Genomic DNA, 2,548 nt, shown 5'->3' on the forward strand with positions numbered 1-2,548 from the left:
CATCGCAGGCATCAGAAACCCTGTAAAAAGAAGGAATCTGGTGTAGAAAGGGAATTCTGCCGCCGTCCAAGCAATCAGTGCAAGAAGCTGCAAGGTAATGTCATTTGGATGAAAGCCTTTCAAAAAGGTCTCTAAGGCCGCTAAATTCAGGAATAACAGAAACGTTTCCGGGGGTGACCTCCACCGCCCCTTCTCTACCTTCTGCCCTCAGCGTAAAAACTCCACTTTGAAGGGCTGAAGTCATCAAAGAAGGAAAGAATAATTCAGCGGAAAAAAGCACGTCTGGGATTTCTTAACCTGTAACCTGTCCTTCCTGCACGTTGAAACCCTTCTTGCAATTATAGATGGATTTAAAAGTGTTCTTACTCAGAGTCAGAGGAGCTGCGACAGACGTGCAAGGCTAAAGGAAGGAATGCACGATTACTCCATATAAAGATGGAATAAATGATGAGTATATAATTAGTTTTAAATCCAAGACACGTTTCCCTTCACATGAATTTAATCTTGTGCATCAAACACATTTTGTGGCTGATTGTTCTGAATGAAATACATTTTCCGGCCTGCGCAACCCTCTCTGATGCAAGAAGAAAGAATCGTTGACCAGCTCTGTCACTGCAGAAAGTGTGACAGTCAGCAACATAAGATGACTGCTTGTTGACTGGTTGCACTTGTAATAAATAGAGAAAGTGTGCCTCCTTGTGGTTGAAATATTTTGTAAATTAAAAACGCTAACGTCCATCCATCCATCTTCGACCTGTTATCAATGCAGCAAATAATAATTCAAGCTTTATAATAAAGCACATTGAAGTAATCACAGAAAATAACGTACAATATTTTTGAAGCAACCAGCAAATGGTCAACATTTGAAAACATTCTCTTGTGTTTGAATTCACTTTCTCCTTCCCAATTTTCCAAAGCGTCCGAGATTGGAGGAAAACGTCCGGGTTCACAAAGTGAAGTCTCTTTGTCTGCATCTGCTGAGGAGACAGAAGAGGACGACTTATGGCGATCCGATGACACGTCACTTGTCACTTGGGTGACTGAGCGCTGCTGGTTTGAAGCGGGGACTTGGCAGGTACTTTCCGAGTCCCCTTTCCAAGTCCTTCCAGGTGGGCCTGGAATGTTGAGGTCTGCTGTTCCACGGAGAGGAAACTCTCCTGCACCTTGTCAAGCTGTTAGGAGAGGTGAGGTTGTTTTTTTATTCGTGTGGTTTTGTCAGCCTGTAAATAATATTACGCTATTATTCCAGCGTACCTGCTCCATGTTGGACTGAAGCAAGAGCTCTGGCCAGACTGGCTCACTGCTGCTGTTCACACCGGCGCTTGTGTGAGCGCGGCTCCAGGTTAACTCCTGTGGAGCGAGGCAGAAGGACTTTGTAATAGAAAAGCTCCAGAAACAAGAGAACTTTATCGCCGGAGGACAAACGTACCTGCAGGATTTGCGTGCTGTCCTTCAGATGAGTTTGGCAGAGCTGAAGTCTGTTTTTGGAGTCACCCAAGACTGCAAGCAAAGTCTTTGCCAAAATGCATAAAAGAATCACACACACACACACACACACACTCAGAGGCACTGATAAGGTGAATATGCAGCTGTTGTTGTGGGGGGGGGGGGGCAATAGTGTTCGGCCAGTAACTCCAGGCAGACCTTCAAAGCTGCTTACCCGTGCATCTCTTTGGGTCGAGGCCAGATCCTTGTGGCCTCGACTCCCCTCTTTGGTGAGCGTGACCCCAGTGTGCAGCTCCTCCAGCTGGACCCAGAGGCCATCCAGACGCCTCTGGATGGCCTTCACACTGTCTTCAAAATCCCCCTGCACCTGGACGAGTCTGCACAACAGCCTCATCCTGTCAGAGAGTCACATGCGATGTTAATCCCCCCCCCCTCCCCTGCAGCAAAGCTTCCAAGGACGGGACACACAATCGATGCGGATCCTCACCTTTGCTGCAGGTAGCTGGAGATGACTTTTACTTTGTCCATCAGCGGAGAGTCTCCATCCGACTCTAAATCAGCCTTTTCAAGGGAGCGAGACACTGACTGCAGCAAAACAAAATTAAAAAGAGAGAATAATGTATTTAGTTTATAGCATCTCTAGCTGCCTTTTAATGTCTAACGAGACAGAATATCAAACCGTCTTTCCTCTGCCCATCTTAATTCAGAGTGCAGACGACGGCAGCGCAGAGGGTGTGCGTTGCCCCGGGCTACAAGGTCTGATCTCCGTAATATCACAGCAGACTTCACACTGATTTATATGCAAAGATTCCCATGAACACACGGGAGACGACAAGCATCGCTGGAGGCTCCCGTTTGTAGTCGAGACGGTACTTTGCTCCTTAGAGGTGGTTTCAGCCTCCCTACCTCCAGCCTGGAAAGAAGGTCCCTTATGTGGGGAACGCTGGGATCCGACAGCGGCTCCTGAAGGACACACAGCAGCAGGCTGTCGGCGAGGACGTGGGTCAGACCATCGTCATGCCCAGAGCTCCTTGATAAAGACCTCCTGGAGTCACAGAGACAACAGAATGACGAATCGGAATGTTTTATTCAAACCCATTTT

The 2,548-nt window shown here is 47.5% G+C and overlaps 1 long non-coding RNA gene across 1 annotated transcript; it reads right to left on the reverse strand.

The window, feature by feature from the left end:
- Positions 1-527: 527 nt before the first annotated feature.
- Positions 528-1,541, reverse strand: LOC137901806 (uncharacterized). Its single transcript, XR_011105714.1, has 3 exons — positions 1,430-1,541; positions 1,255-1,350; positions 528-1,172 (listed from the first exon to the last, which is right to left on the reverse strand). It is a non-coding gene; the product is annotated as an uncharacterized lncRNA (long non-coding RNA).
- Positions 1,542-2,548: the final 1,007 nt, after the last annotated feature.

The sequence above is a fragment of the Brachionichthys hirsutus genome, chromosome 11 (genome assembly GCF_040956055.1).
Source record: "Brachionichthys hirsutus isolate HB-005 chromosome 11, CSIRO-AGI_Bhir_v1, whole genome shotgun sequence".
In the NCBI taxonomy this organism is placed as follows: Eukaryota; Metazoa; Chordata; class Actinopteri; order Lophiiformes; family Brachionichthyidae; genus Brachionichthys; species Brachionichthys hirsutus.